Here is a 16,962-nt window from a genome sequence, read left to right as displayed (position 1 = left end):
GTAGAACTAGGCAGCGTGGGAGAAGTCAGAAATAGGTGCCAGATCCTGTAAGCCTGTGCTACAGGCTGCTGTCATCATTTTGATCCTTACTGTGTCATGAGCAGCTTGGAAGTTTTGACCTGACTTACAGCTTAAAAGGACACCCTGGCCGCCCTATGTTTAACTAGGACAATAGTGGAAGTAGGCAAACCTGCTAGGTGTCTACTGCCACAGTCTAAGTGATGACTTATCGTGGAGGGTAGCGGTACGGGAGGTGAGGTCAGATTCTTGCACGCTGGCCTTTTGATCAAAAATCCTCCACCCGGGCAGGCGGGGGCAACCTTGTCAGGGGTCTCCTACATGCTTTCTCTTAGGAAGCAGAGTATGCACTCCTGGGCCCATTCTTGGGAACCCTCAATATCCCACCCCACTTGAAAGAGCTACAAGTCAAGGCTCCGAACCCCTTCATTAAAAATGGATACACGGAGGCTCTCGGGGTGAAGTGGGCCTCGAAGATACAGAAACCACTTGTGGAAATAGTCCTCAAAGGAAATCGGGTTTTTGGAAAAAATCTGGCGAGAGAACTGCTTGTTCCCAGTATTCAGAAACAGGGCAGAAATGGAGGTCGCCCGGAAGGTTGCCTGCAGCCCATTAGAAATACATTTTATTTCCACCCCCACTCAGGGAGGCTGCTAATTCAGATCTGCCTTGCGTATCCCGAGAAGTATGCGCGACCCTCCAAGAACTGGAAAAAAATCAACTTTGCCTCCTCGGCAATGCGCACGCGCGCCGCCGTGTTTTCCGTTGGCCGTAAGCCCCGCCCCTCACGCGTCCTTCGTGGAGGTTGGGAAGCCGAGAGCTCGCGCGACCACTCTCCCCTCCGGCTCCTCCACGGCAGATCGTCGCAAACGGGGCCGGAAAGCGTGGCGGCGCAGGCGCAGGCGCAGAGAGCGGAGGCGGCGGTGGCGGCGGCCGCTGGCCAGTGTAAGATGGCGGCGGCGTTGGTGGCGGCAGTGGACGGGACGGCCGGGCCTGGGACAGTTGGAGCAGCTGCTAGCAGGATGACCCGAGGCGGGGAGCGGGCTGCTGAGCCCCGCCGGCTCCCGTGCTTGTAACTGCCCCAGCCGGACAACCCCCCCACCCCCGACCGACCCGGTCCGTGCCTCGTTCCGGCTTGGCCTGCCACTCTGCCCTGTTAGGTTTCCCCTCAGGATCGGGGGGCTCGTTTCCCAGCCCAGGGCTCAGGGCTTCTCCCTCCCCGGAGCCAGGTCTCTGCAGGAAGGACTGGCTGCCCTTTCCCCCCGGCAGCCCCGGAACTGCCCTCCAGGGCCTGACCCACCACCCTCCAGGGACGTCTTGCCTCTTCGGGCGACGACCCGCTTGTGGGCTCTCCCCCCGGAAATCGGGGGACACGGCTCGCCCTGGCCTCCCAGTCCCCTCGGGGCCCCCGCGCGATACCCCCCTTAGCTCCCCCCTCACCCCCCGCATCCCGGGTTCTCGGGCCCAGCACCTCACCCGGGAGGCCGAGGTCCGAGGACCCGGGAGGCAGTTGCTGCCGGCTGGTCCCGTCCCCTTCGCCACAGAATTCCCGTCGCTGGCCTCCCCGCACCCCCGGGTCCTCGGGACACCGGAGAACGGTCCTCCCCGGGCCCGGTTAGCTGGAACGCGCCCGGTGGCTTGAATTTCTGACTCATGGCTGTGGCTGGAGTCTGTAAACAAACCGGCGCTGGAGCGATCACGTTCTCCCCGGGACCCACCCCTCCCCCTGCGCGCTGGCTTCTCCCCGGGCGGCGGGGGGTGCGTTAGCTCGGGGCGAAGAGGCTCCGGTTTGACATGTCCGTGGAGCGGGGAGGAGGATCCTTGCCGGGCTCGTTTTGTTTCTGGAACTATGTTTGTAGGTTATTGACTGAGTAGCCGGCATTAGATCCATTAAATAGCTCGGAGGTGGTCTAAAAACATGTTCAAATGTACCTATCTATTTTTGTACTGTGTTTGGTGGAAGAGACCCCGTTGCCACTTAAACTTTCCTGTTTCTCAGTCCTTCCGTGAATCGACGAGACCCGTGTTCTCGGAGCCGAGCCTGGCCCTTCCTGCCGCGGGAGAGCAGGGAAGGTGAGTGGGCGCCGAGCGCCTGGGGTTCCGGGACCCGGGGTCGGGGGACTGTGCGGCCGCGAGCCAGCTCTGGCCGAATTACTGTTAGGAGCCTCGTGGGCCGAGGACATCTCCATTCTGCCGTAAACGCTTGCCGTGTGTCTTCAGAACTCCGTAAGCCCGGAAGGGAATGTGTCTGCCTCGTTTGCATTGTGCTCTGCCCGTGCGGATCGTGTTTCCTACACCGGTAAAAGCTGCGAGGTAGTTTGGGGCCGGCCTTCCTCGCTCTTTACAGGAGAATAGTTAGCTGCTTGGCACTCAGAGCCGAACGCTGCCGTCAGTTGGTGTCTGGGTTCGGTTCACCTCCGAATTCCAGCTCTCGAGGAGGTAGAAAACTTTGGGTTAAAAAACAGCAGCAGCAGCAGGAGCCAGCGTGGAAAGTCACAACGTACGTGTCAGTGTGATTTTTGCAAGATTTTTGGGTTTCTAGGAGCAGAGAATAGCCCTGTGGGGGGAGTTTATGGGATGCGACGGGAGCGGAGTGTCTGGGAGGGAGGTCTGGCTGACTCTTGATGCCTCTGATTCGCAGTAGAAAAGGTTGAGGGTGACACTGGGGAGTTTTACTCCACATCCGGTTCTGCTTAGAAAATGCTCATTGCGAACTGGAATACGATCGTTATTGGTGGCACCTCGGTGTACCGGTAGGATATGAAGGGGAAAGTACAGCGCTAGAGCTGGAAGACGTGTGTTTAAATACTGTACTAAGATTTAGACCTTGGGCATGCTGTTCAAACTTCTCCCTTCGTTTTCACATCTCTGAAAATGGGGTAAATACCACTTCCCACTGTTCGTATTGTATGAAGGAACCTATATACATCTCTAAATTATGGCTAGCACATGATAGACACATTTTTTTTCCCCTGTTTTCTGTACACATCATTGAAACGGCTTAGAGTAAGTTATACATTAGTTTACATCTCTCTGCATTTTGCCTTTAAACATGTTTTCCTGGTTATTTTTTTCAATTCATTCTTAATTGGTCAGCTTAGATGTTACTTTGTCTGTGCCCACCCAGGGTTGTCTATTGAACATGATTCAGGTTAGTTCAAGACCAGAGGACAGGGGAATATTAGATGCAGGTGTATGTATATCTCTAAATGCATTCTTAAACTGAATATCTGTAAGTTTTCTTTGTTCATTGCTTCCTTCCTCTTGGTGTGTCTGTGAGTGTACCTGACCAGAGTTGACACAGGTATTGCACAGGCACCTCAAGATACTGGTGGTTCAGTTCCAGAACACTGCAGCAAGGCAGTATTGCGGTGAAGTGAATTGTACTCTTGTTGCTGGTGAAGGGTCTTGCATTCAATTTGTAAAGAACACACCATCTGTGAAGCACCATGAAGGGAAGCACAATGCCTGTGATCCCTCCCTTTCCTGCGCCAGAGGTTCACCACCTCTGCTCTAGCCGCCGCTGGTGCCTTTTCCCTTTGCCATGGAGGGAGTATGTTGTTGTTTTCCCTGTGGGCTCTGCAGTGATCTGCGTCAGTAGATTATCAGAGAACTAGACCGTGAAAAGGTCTCCTTTCTTTCTGAAGTGAACCTGGACTAGGGGGTTAGGAAGACAGAGTTTTTTATTTCACCTCCCCAGTTGGACCATCTTAATAATATGATAGCACAAATGAAAAGTTTTTAACCTTCTCTTGCTGGTTTTCTTCCATGCCTTTTTGGAGTAGGTTAGGCCACATGAAAATTAAGAAAGTGTTGGTTAGCCCTATCTGGTGTGGCTCAGCGGATAGAGCATCAGCCTGTGGACTGAAGGGTCCGGAGTTCCCCAGGTGGGCTCGATCCCCAGTAGGGGACAGGCAGGAAGCAGCCGAGATCAATGATTCTTTCTCATCATTGATGTTTCTATCTCTCTCCCTCTTCCTTTCTGAAATCAACAAAAATGCATATTAAAAAAGTGTTGATTACATTGTGATGAAAGCAATTATATTCAAGCCAGGGATCAACTTAGAGTTGATCAACTTGCATTAACATCAAGCAGGATCTAAATTCTCTCCATTAAAAGATAAAGACTTGGGATGGAGAGTGGTGAGATTACATTTTTATTATTTGTATTTTTAGAAGATTTTTAGGTCTATGTTGGGAAAGAGTGGAAAAAGGAAATACGTTTGAAGAGGCATCATTTTGACTATTCCTTATTATTCTATGTGCTAGATAAGAATTCTCCATCCCCCCCCCCCCCAAGGATTTCACATATTCTGAAGATATTTTATATTTCATGGTGTTGCATAAGAATTGTTCCATTTTATTAGGAAGAATTTTCTAGTGTGGCTGAAGTGGGAGGCTAGGTATGCTTGTGACCTTAGTTCCCAACCTGACAGGGCATTTAATACAGCACTTTATTAAATGTGTAAAATTCAGTCCCAGTGCTGTGATCCTTAGTGTTGACTAGGATCAACCCAGGACAGAAGCCTGTCTTCAGAGAGCTGGAAAAAAGCAGCCTTTTTGTTGCCAGTTTAAAACAGTACTGGCATTTCAAAAGCAAATGGGACACCGCGAGTGGAAGACGTTCCGTAGAAGTGTGCCCTGTTGGGGGAGCCTGAGATGATCAGTTTCACACTCTGTGGTCCTGTATTCCATCAGTGAGTTACAGGCTTTTAAAATCATGAAGTGACTAGTTAAACTTTGTTTTTAGTGAGTATTATTTATTTCTGGATATTATCTACTGTAAGAAAGTTACTCAAAACATGTCTAGGAAATGTCCAGATTATAAAAAACAGTTAGCCAAACAGAGCTTTTTATTGCATAACATTAGTGTTAAGAGTTAGTTTTTAAGATTGAATTAGCTTTATTATTTTTAAGCAGATTATCAGTGAGGCAAGATAATCTGTTATTTACTCTTACCCATTTGGAGCCCAGGCAATTGAAACAGTTGAATCAGCAACAGGCATGGAGGTAGTGACTATGCATATCTTAATTTCTGAGACAAATGTCAAGGTTTTTAGATTTAACAGTCATATTGAAAACTTTATCTTTGGTTTTTGTGAATATGCACAAGAATCTTCACTCTGCCCCTACCTTCCCCGTGGTGTGCTCAGTGGTTAGAGCATTGGTCTTCCCACCAAAGGTTTGTGGGTTCAATTCCAGGTCAAGGGCATGTACTGAGTTGCAGATTGGATCCCAGCCCCAGTCAGGGCTTGTGCAGAAGGCAACCAATCCATGTATCTCTCTACATCAATGTTCCTCTTTCCCTCCCTCCCTTTCTTCCCCTCCTCCCTCCCTCCCTTCCACTCTCTAAAAATCAATGGGAAAAAATATATCCTCGGGTAAGGATTAACAACAACAAAAAAGAATCTTCATTACTATTAAAGTTGGTCAGAAAAAGGGACTAGCTGTTCTTATTTACTTATTCAGCTATTCTTGTCTTGGAGTGAGAAGAAAGTCCTTGAGCAGTTTTTGAAAATTAGTGTGTGATGAATTTTATAAATTGGTCACTTATTTATAGCATTTTTTTTATATCTCTACCCCTACAGAACACAGTTTCTGAGCCAGAAGCCCAATTTATCGAGTACTACCTTGACCCCAGGAATGTGTATGTTAGAGATAAATTAATGAAGTTAGTCTGTCTCGAGTTTGCATGTAGGGCGTGGGCCATGATTAATATGACAGAGATGGCATCTTTTAATGAAATGTGGTATGTCTAATGGGTTGGGTTATTGCAAAAATTTTCATCATTATATTTGAGAGGTTAGGTATTTGCTCTTACCCTGTGAGGATACTGTTTAAGGAAGTCTGGCCAAGTTCTAATGTGAAGTTATCTCACAAGTCCTTTTTTTGTTCTTGGTTTTCCTTAGCCATCTGGAAAGCTACTATGATTTACCTCTAGTGGTAGCCAAGAGGACATAGTTCTCTAGTGTCCTTTAAGCAGTGCCTTTATCAGGTATATTTTCACCTTATTTAACTCTGCCCTCTGAGTGCAGGTAGGCGGGCACTTCTTGATGTTTTTAGCCTTTCTTTGTTTCATTATAAATTGTTCCTTTGGCATATCACCACTCTCTCTAGTGTCCTTTCCAGCGATTTGAGGGGGGAAAAATATTTGTTACTCATCACCTGAGGATATTTTTCCATTGATATTTTAGAGAGAGTGGAAGGGAGAGGGAGAGACAGAGAGCAAGAAACAGAGAGAGACACATCGATTGATTGTTTCCTGCACGTGCCCGACCAGGGCTGGAAATGAAATTGTGCCCTTGAATAAAACCCGGGACCCTTCAGTCCACAGCTGATACTCTATCCATGGAACAAAACTGGCTAGGGCTCAAGAAGATTTGAAATGTGAATGGCAAAAACTGGTAATACTGGATTTTGATGTGAAAGTAAATCATTTTATAGTGGAAACACAATGGAATTTCCTTAGTTAATGGATTTTCCTTAGAATCATTTAAATTGAGATAAATGGGCTTAACCGTTATAAAAAGTTCCTTAGCTCTACAGCTGGAGATAGCACTAATGGGTTAGAATGAATTCTTAACATACTAAAATACTATTATTGGAACCAAAGGCAATAAACTAAACACTGGAGGCATTTGGTATTACCAACAGGAAGAGAAGGCATCCATCCAAAAGGGGAACAAATTTCCTTGTTCATAGGATAGTTGATGCAGGACTTCCTTATCTTCCTCCTCCTCATCTGTGGTGGTTGCTTTGAAGTTCTCATCTTGGCTCTCCTCTCAACTTTTAAGAAAAGGAGGCTTATATTGTGGGTTCTTGGGTATATTGCTTTACCCTAGTTCACAGGACATGAATATGCTCAAAAGAAGATGTTAACAGAGGCCTCTGAATTCTTTAAAAGGCCAGTGAGAGCAGTTAAGCAGATAAGGACTTGGGACTATATCCAAAGTTCCATATAATGTCTGTAGGATCATTGCTGAGTGGCAGGCAATTCCAGGTTCTCTAGGAAATGTAATCTGGAACCAAGGTTGAGAGGCTAGGAATAAATAGTATAAATGCTACGAAGTACAGGCTGCAAACATTGTTTTTAATCCTCTAAACTACCTTCTGCAGGGTAATGACATTGCTTTTTACAAAAAAGAAATAAACTACAATAAAAACATATTAAGGCCCTACTTGGTTTGGTTCAGTGGGTAGAGCATTGGCCTGCAAACCAGAGGGTCCCAGGTTCGATTCCGGTTAAGGGCACGTGCCGGGATTGTGGGCTTGATCCCCAGTAGGGGGCATGTAGGAGGCAGCCGATCAGTGATTCTCATCATTGATGTTAATATCTCTCCTTTTGCCTTCCTCTCTGAAATCATTAAAAATATATTAAAAAATATATATATATATATGTGTGTGTGTGTGTGTGTATATATATATATATATATATATATATATTTTTTTTTTTTTTAAAACCCTCTAAAGTAGATGGTAGAAGTACAATTCAAAACCAGGTCTAACTGATACTAAAGCTCTTTCTTTTATACCATATGCTCTCCTTTCTTTTCATATACTGTCTATTTTATTTAACGTATTTATTTTTTACTAGAGGCCCGGCGCACAAAAATTTGTGCACTGGTGGTGGTGGGGGGAGGTGTCCCTCAGCATGGCCTGCACCCATTTGCAGCCCAGGACCCCTTGGGGAATGTTCACCTGTTGACTTAGGCCCACTCCCCGGGGGATCAGGCCTAAGCTTGCAGTCAGACATCCTCTGGCAGCCAGGGAGCCCTCGGGGGATGTCCGACTAAAGGCTTAGGCCCCCAAGGGAGCTGTGATTAGGAAGCTGGGGTTACAGGAACCATGCTGTCTCGCCCCGCCTCCCTGGGTCGGGTCACACAAGGGATGCCCGCCGCCCCAGGTCACAGATAACAGGCCCGGATGGCGGCAGGGCAGGCGGGATGGCACTGACCCGCCCTGCCTGCAGTATGCAAATTAACTGCCAACAAAGATGGTGGCTAATTTGCATATCACGCTGATTAGCCAATGGGAGGTGTAGCAAAGGTACAGTCAATTACCATGTTTGTGTATTATTAGATAGGATTATATGCTATCTTTTATTTTTATTCATTTATTTTTTAAAATATATGTTATTCATTTTTTTACAGAGAGGAAGGGAGAGGGATAGAGAGTTAGAAACATCGATGAGAGAGAAACATCGATCAGCTGCCTCCTGCACACCCCCCATTGGGGATGTTGCCCGCAACCAAGGTACATGCCCTTGATTGGAGTCGAACCTGGGACCTTTCAGTCTCCTGGCTGATGCCCCATCCACTGAGCCAAACCGGTCAGGGCTATATACTATCTTTTAAAACAGGCTCTTCAATGAAGTGAAAAATAGAATTTAGTATTTTTTATAAAAGTATATAAATTAGAAAATTATAGAAGTATATAAAAATGTCTGTATACTTTCCAAATGACAATGTGAATAAAAACATTTTTTAATTATTTAAACACTAGAGGCCCGGTGCACGGATTTGTGCACCAGTGGGGTCCCTTGGCATGGCCTGCAGGGATCGGGCCGAAACCAGCAGTCCAACATCCCACAAGGGATGTAGTAGTGTGCGAAGTGGCAGGCAGCTGGGGAGGAGCCCAAGCCTGGGCCAGGTGCCTCACAGCTCCTGCTCATCCCACTACTCGGTAGGCTCGCTGCCACTCGGCTGTGGTCTCCCTGTGCCCATGACCAAGAAGCGGCCGTGGACTTGCGCCCAGTCAGTCCTGGTCCTGGTCCCAGTCTGCATGGGGGAGGGGCAAGCAGGAGGATTGTTCGTGGGAGAAGCTCTCACAGCTGAGCTTACTGGGCTCACAGCTGGCGTCCGGCACCTGTCGGTCAGCTGAGCAGCGCTCCCACTGTGGGAGCACACAGACCACCAGGGGCAGCTCCTGCGTTGAGCATCTGCCCACTGGTGGTCAGTGCACATCATAGTGACCATTTGAACGGTGGTCGCTTAGGCTTTTATATATATAGGTGGGTCTTAGGTTATGATTAATTAGTAGGCCAGTGAGGTTTTTTTAAATTTTTTTTAATTGATTTTTTTACAGAGAGGAAGGGAGAGGGATAGAGAGTTAGAAACATCGATGACAGAGAAACATCGATCAGCTGCCTCCTGCACACCCCCTACTGGGGATGTGCCCGCAGCCAAGGTACATGCTCTTGACCGGAATCGAACCTGGGACTCTTCAGTCCACAGACCGACGCTCTAGGCACTGAGCCAAAACTGGTCAGGGCGGCCGGTGAGTTTTTTAAGGAAGTAATCTTTTCTTTTAAATCTTTATTGTTGAGAGTACTACAGATGTCCCTTCTTTCTTCCACCATAATATCCATCTACTTGGTTCCTGCCCCGACCCAGGCCTTCACCACCCTGTTGCCTGTGTCTATAGGTAATGCCTGTGTCTATAGGTAATGTGTGCATATAAGATCTTCGGTTAATCTCTTCCCACCCCTTCCCACCCCCCTTCCCTCTGAGATTCATCAGTCTGTTCCATGTTTCCATGCCTCTGATTCTTTTTTATTCATCAGTTTATTTTGTTCATTAGATTTCTTGTTCATTTCTTTTGATTTTTAGATTCAATTGTTGATATATATGAATTTGTTGCCTTTTTATTGTTCATATTTTAATCTTTTTTTTCTTCTTTTTCCTCTTAAAGAACACCCTTCAACATTTCATGATTGTTGGTTTGATGGTGGTGAACTCCTTCAGCTTTTTCTTACTGTGAAGCTCTTTATCTGACCTTCATTCTAAATGATAGCTTTACTAGGTAGAGTAATCTTGTTTGTAGGTACTTACTTTCCATCACTTTGAACATTTCTTGCCACTCCCTTCTAGCCTGTAACCTTTCTGTTGAGAAATCAGCTGGCAGGTCTGTGAGTGCTCCCTTGTAGGAAACTAACTGCTTTTCTCTTGCTGCTTTTAAGATTCTCTCTGTTTTTAACCCTCCACATTTTAATTATGATGTGTCTTGGTGTGGGCCTCTTTGGGTTCCTCTTATTTGGGACTCTGTGTTTCCTGGACTTGTAAGTCTTTTTCTTTCACCAGGTAGGACGAAGTTTTCTGTCATTATTTCTTCAAATAGGTTTTCAATATCTTGCTCTCTCTTTTCTCTTTCTGGCACCCCCAAATGCAAATGTTGGTATGCTTGAAGTTGTCCTAGAGGCTCCTTAATTATCTTCAAATTACTGGATTTTTTTTCCTTTTTTTAAAAATTACAATGATGAGAGAGAATCATTGATTGGCTGCTTCCTGCAAGCCTCATACTGGGGATCGAGCCCGCAACCCGGATATGTACCCTGACTAGGAATCCAACCGCGACCTCCTGGTTCATTGGTCAGTGCTCAACCACTGAACCACACCAGCTGGGCTCTCTTTGCTCTTCTGATTGGGTGTTTTTTGATTCCTCATATTCTAAATAATTGATTTGATTCTCAGAATCCTGTACTCTATGTTGAATCCCTGTAAATTACTCCTTATTTCAGTTAGTGTATCTTAATTTCTGACTGGTCCTTTTTCATGTTTTTGGCATTCTCACTAAGATCTTTGAAAGTTTCACTAAGTTCCTTGAAGCTCTCATTAAGATCCTTGAGTAATTTTATAACCATTGTTTTTTTTAAAAATATATTTTATTGATTTTCTTACAGAGAGGAAGGGAGAGGGATAGAGAGTTAGAAACATCGATGAGAGAGAAACATCGATCAGCTGCCTCCTGCACACCCCCCACCGGGGATATGCCCGCAACCAAGGTACATGCCCTTGACTAGAATCGAACTTGGGACCCTTCAGTCCCTAGGCCGACACTCTATCCACTGAGCCAAACCGGTCAGGGCAATTGTTTTGAACTCTATATCCAGTAGCTTGCTTGTTTCCATTTCTTTCATTTGTAACATGTTCCTTTGTTTCCTTATTTTGGCTGCTTCCATGTGTTTGTTTCCATGTATTAGGTAGAGCTGTTATGTTCCCTGGAATTGATAGAGTGGCCTTGTCTAATAGGTATCCTATGTAGCCCAGTGGCTCAGCCTCCCCAGTCACCTGAGCTGGGCACTCTAGGGGCGCCCCTGTGTGGGCTGTGTGCACAGTCGTCTTGTAGTCGAGCCTTGATTGGCGTCACTGGGAGAATTGGCTTCACTGAGGAATTGGCCTCCAGGCCAGTTGGCTGTCAGGACCAACTGTGTCTACAATGGGAGAGCTGCTGTGCAGGAGACACCCCTATGGAGCAGGATTTGCTTCAGTGGAGCTTTGGTGCTCACTGAGCCTGCCCCTTGAGTGTCTCTCTTGTGGATGTGTAGAGTTGTAATCTGGTATGGTCTGAAGCTGTCCACTGGGTGTACTGGCTCTGGGGCCTCTGGGGAGTGCAAAGTCAGTCACTATCTGGGGCCATCCGCCAGGAGGTACAGAGTGGTCTGCAGATGACTGCTATTTGTATTGGGTTTGGAAGTGCCCAGGTGAGACCTAGCTGTGAGACAAGGCATGCTGGTGCTAGGTCTTGCTTTTATTGACTCTAGCTGCTGCTTATTTAAGAGATTTTAGGAAACTCTAAAGCCTGAGCCAGGACAGGCCATTGATATGGAAAAGCGGCTGCAAACAGCTTGGGTGGGCCTGCAAACTGGATGGGGCAAGGTCTTAGGGAATCACCAGGGCAGAGCCAACAGTGTGGGCCATGCTAATGGAAACTCAGATATGGCTGCCAATCAGCTCTGCAGTGGGGGAGGTCCCAACACAGGAACAATGATCCCTGCGAGAACCCCTGTCTGGGAGAAAGCCGCCTCTGAGTTCCTGCCCCAATGCCAGACAGTCCAGTTCCTCCCCACATGTCCCTGGATTCTCCCAAAGCTGCCTCCCAGTGCAGGAGCTTAGAGGAATTGAGACCATGTAAGATGGTGTGTGGGCCCTTTAAGAGGAACACCTGGGACTCCAGCAGCCTCCGTGTCACTCGGCCATAATCCCCACTGATTTTTACAGCCCAAAGTTATGGGGACTTCTCTTCCCAGTTCTGGAACACTGGGCTGGGGGTCTGGTGTGGGGCTGGGCCCCCTTGCATCTCATGGGAGACCTTGGAGATATACCTCCTGACTAAAATGCCACATGTGCGTGTTGGGTCAGCCTGTTCCAACCAGTCTCAATGTGCTTTACTTCTCTAGCTGTAGGACTTCCATTTAGCCAGATTTCAGGTGGTTCTTATTGATGGTTGTCCTGTAATTTTGATGTCGTTTGTGGGAGGTGATGAGTACCAGTGTTTAACTATGCTGCCATCTTGGTTCTCTAGCTAAGGAAATCTTTTTATATTTATATATTTTATTGATTGCAGAGAAGAAGAGAGAGAGAGAGAGAGAGAGAGAGAGAGAGAGAGAGAGAGAGAGAGAGAAACATCCATGATGAGAGAGAATCATGGATTGGCTGTGTCCTGCACGCCCCCTACTGGGGATCGAGCTTACAACCTGGGCATGTGCCCTTGACTGGAATTGAATCCAGGACCCTTCAGTCCCCAGGCTGACACTCTGTCCACTGAGCCAAACCGGCTAGGGCTAAGGAAATCACCTTAATGGACTTAACTAAACTGAAGAGATAGCTGAATCCTTTTATGACTCTAAAGGAGAAAAACCAGGATTCTTACTCAGTAACTGGGGTAATTCCATAGGAAAGTTGTTTGACTCTTACAGCCTTTTCTTAGTATACATGTTTCTGTACTTCTCTGTAGCATTTGAAACATGGACCATCCCCATCTTCTTGAAACCTTTTTATCTCTTGACATCCACAGCATTTAACACTCTAGTCATTCTTTCTACTTCCCTGCGCCTGTCTCCCTCTCCTTTCTTTTTCCTAGAGGTAGGTATTCCCCCGGGATTCTTTCTTTGGACTTGATTCTCAGAGCTTTCTTGGGTACTTAATTTGTTATTTTTACTTATTCCCCTTATTTTTTATTTATTTTTGTTTATCCTCACCCATTTTTTCCATTGATTTTTTAGAGAGTAGAAAGGAAGGAGGAGGGACCGAGGGAGGGAGAGAGAGAGAGAGTTATCAATGTGAGGGATGTAAGGGAGGCACGTCAATTTTTTGCCTCCTGCAGGTGCCCTGGCCTAACAAACAGGGGCCGGGTATCCAACCTGCAACCCAGGTACTTGCCCTTGACCTTGAATTGAACCCAAGACTCTTCCATGTGTGGGCAGATGCTCTAATCACTGAGCAGCACAGGCCAGGGCTATTTGCTTATTTTTTTCTTTATTGATTAAGGTATTACATATGTGTCCTTATCCCCCCATTGCCCACCCACCCACCCCCCACTCATGCCCTCAACCCCCTGGTGTCTGTGTCCATTGGTTAGGCTTATATGCATGCATACAAGTCCTTTGGTTGATCTCTTCCCATTACCCCCACCTTCCCCTACCTTCCCTCTGAGGTTTGACGGCCTGATCTATGCTTCTCTGTCTCTGGATCTGTTTGTGTTTATCAGTTTATGTTGTTCGTTATATTCCACATATGGGTGAGATCATGTGATATTTATCTTTCTCTGACTGGCTTATTTCACTTAGCATAATGCTCTCCAGCTCCATCCATGCTGTTGCAAATGGTAAGAATTCCTTCTTTTTTACTGCAGCATAGTATTCCACTGTGTAGATGTACCACAGTTTTTTAATCCATTCATCTGCTGATGGGCACTTAGGCTGTTTCCAAATCTTAGCTATGGTAAATTTTGTGTATTTGCTTATTTTTAAAGTGAGGTGTAATTTAAAGGTATTTGATTTTGAAGCTTCTCAGTACAAATAATTTCCAAGTTTGTATCTCTGGCCCCAATTTATTTATCAAGGTTCAGACCTATATTGGTTTTCCTCTACATTGCTGACATATCAGCTTAGATTTTAAATATAATTAAAATAAAATTCATATCTTCCCCCACATGCAATCTTCTCATTTATGGCACTTGATTTCCTCTAGGAATCTGGGCTCAAACTTGTCTTTTTGATCTTTTGAGCTTTATAGCAGCTTATTGAGTCAAATACTATTAATTCTATCTCTATAATGTTTTCTACATTGATCTCCTTTTAATTTCCTCTGCCATCAACATAAGACAGGTTCTCATTGCTTCTTACCTTGGCAACAATAATACTAGCTTTTAAACTTGTTTCTCCTTCCTTTTCTGTTTATTTCAGTCCATTTTACTATCATTGACAAAATAATCTTCCTGATGCCTAATACACATACACCTTCCACACTTTAAAAAGTAATTTTTAAAAAAATTGATCTTAGAGGAAGGGAAGGAGGGAGAGAGAGAAGCATTAAGTGGGAGAGAAATCTTGATTGGTTGGCTCCCACACTCATCTGGACCAGGGGTCAAACCTGCAACCTGGGTATGTGCCCTGACTGGGAATCGAACCCATCATCCCTTGATGACACTCCAACCACATTGGCTAGAGCACCTTCTATACTTATCAACTCTATCCCGCTATCTAGCCAAACCAAACTATACATGCATTTTCTTGAATATACCAGGTTTCTTCATTTCCTATGCCTATTCTAATGCTGGTGGAATGTATTTCTCAACTCTACCCATTAAAATCCTATCCTTCCTGCCCTGGTTGGGTGTCCACCTGTGCACTGAAAGGTTGTCCATTCTATTCCGGGTCAAGGCACATGCCCAGCTATGGGTCAGTCCCCGGTGGGGAAGAAGGGTTGTGAAGGAGGTGACTGATTGATGTGTGTCTGTCTGTCTGTCTGTCTGTCTCTCTCTCTCTCTCTCCCTCCCTCCCCCTCTCCCTCCCTCCCTCCCTCCCTCCCTCTCTTTCCCCTTTCCCCTTCTTCTTTCTCTGAAAATCAATCAAAAAAATCTTAGGAAATAAAGTAAAATCCTATCCTTCCTTCAAAGCTCAGCTTAAAAGCTAATTTCTCCATGGAAGCTTTTCCTTTCTTCCAGAAATTAAATATAATCCTTTCCTCTGATCAACTGCAACTGCATTATATGTACAGGGTGTCCCCAAAAAATGTATAGGCACTTTAATAGCTGATAGCTCAGTTTTGAAAATGAAATATATTTAAATAAACACTGCCTTTATAATTATTCAAAGTGTATATATACATTTTTTGGAATTATATTTATTTTAAATTTATTTTTAATGATACATCTATCTCTTATAGTTGGTTGTATGCTCATTTTTCTAATTGACTATTGGCTACAAAAGGGTGATGACTGCCTTGTTCATATCTGTAGCTCCTATATTGACTTGTACATTGTTGTATTACTAGCATGTTTGTGTACAGATGGGCCACTGGGTGGTGCCAGATGCCTATAATTTGGATAAACAAGGGAGGCTGGATGTACAGTTGGGTTGCCCTGTGTTGTCAAATCTTTTGCACAGTAGGAATAGAGATTAATTTCCATGATCCAGAAACATTCATAGTTTCTTTCTGCTCCTCTCTCCAGTTTACCAGAGGAGGCAGTGTAGTATATTCAGTTCCTCCAAAGACTAAATAGAAAGTGGCCCAGAACTAAAGGCCCACCTTCCCATAAACATGTATATTGTATGAGTTTCATCTTCCTGGGAGTCATCCCTTTGAATTTCAGTGCCTGGGGTTCTCTGTCTGATTAATAAACACTATATTATTTGCGTGACTGGGTGCCCAGGGTAAATCAGGTTCCATAAATGAAAAACTAGCAAGTGGCTGGCAGGAGGAGTCAGGAAAGTTGGCTCGTAGAAGTATCTGTTGTTAAGCAGAAGAATAGTAAGGTAAGGGGGATGAATTAAAAATGAGCCATATCATGCCCTAGTCAGTTTGGCTCAGTGGATAAAGTGTTGGCCTGCAAACTGAAAGGTCCCAGGTTCGATTCCGGTCAAGGGCACATGCCCGGGTTGTGGGATCAATTCCCAGTGGGGGACTTGCAGGAGGCAGCCGATCCATGATTCTCTCTCATCATGGATGTTTCTACCTCTCTCTCCCTCTTCCTTCCTCTCTGAAATCAGTAAAAATATATTTTAAAAAATGAGCCATTTCAGCTTGAAAACAAAAATTTGGGATGGGGAAGTAGGACTGGTTGATTCCAGATGGACTGTGTGACTTAGGACTGAAAAGCAAATTTGTACTTTGGATGGAGATCAGCCCTGAACAGCTGTTCAGCTATGAGTGGTATGGGACATCTGTCTTCTCAAGAGGAACCAAAAAAGACTGTGTGGCTCTCAGATATCTGTCTTTCTAATAATTGAAGCATTTTTGAAGATTATCTTTCAGTTTCAGAGGAAATTCTAAAACTTTGTCTCATGTAAATATGGGTGTCTGTATAGGAGAGTTGGGCCACCTGAGCTGCAAAATGAAGGCATGCACAGCAAGACTGCTGGACTGGCCTGGGAGAGTGCTGGGATTATGTAACTCATGGGAACTCATTGAGAGCTCAGAGCTTAGTGAAGAGATCAGGACTAATATTTAGATGGTGAAGTTTCCATTGGATATGAGGTAAGGTAGAGTTAATCATTTTTCAGAGATTCTAGACTCCAAGATGAATTTGAGAGAAATTTAAAAAAAAGAAAAGCATAACTATACATATTAATCGTACAGCCATTAGAATTACTTTGAAATGCTGTGATATTCTTAGCTGCCAACAACAATAATAGGGGTGGAGACTATTTATGAGTTTAGGATTCATCTTGCCTCGGATGTGGTTGCACTTTCATTTTCAAACAAGAAGACCTGACATTTTGCTCTCGGTTACTGTAGCATATGGACCACTTGAGCTAACTTCTGTTAACAATCACCGCCTTGCCCAGCTGGAGTGGCTCAGTTAGTTGAGCATTGTCCTGTGCACGGAAAGGTTGCCGGTTCGATTCCTGATCAAGACACATACCTGGGTTGTGGGTTTGATCCCCAGGGGAGCATATGGAAGGTGACTAATAAGTGTTTCTCACATTGATGTTTCTCTTTCCCC

General features: G+C 45.3%; 1 protein-coding gene across 7 annotated transcripts in view; it reads left to right on the top strand.

Annotated features, from left to right (window-relative positions):
* The first annotated feature begins 853 nt into the window (after nucleotides 1-853).
* DCAF8 (DDB1 and CUL4 associated factor 8) overlaps nucleotides 854-16,962 on the top strand; it is a 46,434-nt gene continuing 30,325 nt past the window's right edge. For 4 of the 7 annotated variants that reach the window (XR_004973363.1, XR_004973362.1, XM_036344153.1 and 1 more), the window contains exon 1: nucleotides 1,717-2,091. The gene's annotated coding sequence lies outside the window, so the exon portion shown is untranslated. The other 3 variants (XM_036344155.1, XM_036344154.1, XM_036344156.1) reach the window with 3 other exon arrangements.

The sequence above is a fragment of the Myotis myotis genome, unplaced genomic scaffold, assembly GCF_014108235.1.
Source record: "Myotis myotis isolate mMyoMyo1 unplaced genomic scaffold, mMyoMyo1.p scaffold_m19_p_18, whole genome shotgun sequence".
Classification (NCBI taxonomy): Eukaryota; Metazoa; Chordata; class Mammalia; order Chiroptera; family Vespertilionidae; genus Myotis; species Myotis myotis.
The sequence above is the reverse complement of the archived record's forward strand: the minus strand, read 5'-3'. Positions and strand labels throughout refer to the sequence as shown.